Below are 379 nucleotides of genomic sequence, written 5' to 3' on the forward strand. Positions count from 1 at the left end.
GGACTCGATCGGGAGGAGATCAACCTAACACCAAGATGTCAATTAAATCATCATCCCGCGGACACCTAATATAGCTGCGCTAGAACGTGTGGTTATTTTTGCCTCGTGCCACACACACAGGATGAAGATGAGTAGTACTTGTTGGACGTGTGACACGAAGTAGCCGTGCCCACACGTGTGGGCAATTCTAATGTTCGACCACACAAAACTCGTGTGGGCTGACTCCTGCTCACACCATACATGATGTGTGAAGTCCTTTTAACGCCCACACGTGTGAGCGTTATGGGCGTCAAAAAATATCAGTTCCACTCGCATCCATCCGTTCATCCAGCGTCTAGTCCGAACGGGGTGAGTGAATAATGCAGGCTTTATTTTCCCC

Source organism: Triticum aestivum, chromosome 3B (genome assembly GCF_018294505.1).
Source record: "Triticum aestivum cultivar Chinese Spring chromosome 3B, IWGSC CS RefSeq v2.1, whole genome shotgun sequence".
NCBI lineage: Eukaryota > Viridiplantae > Streptophyta > Magnoliopsida > Poales > Poaceae > Triticum > Triticum aestivum.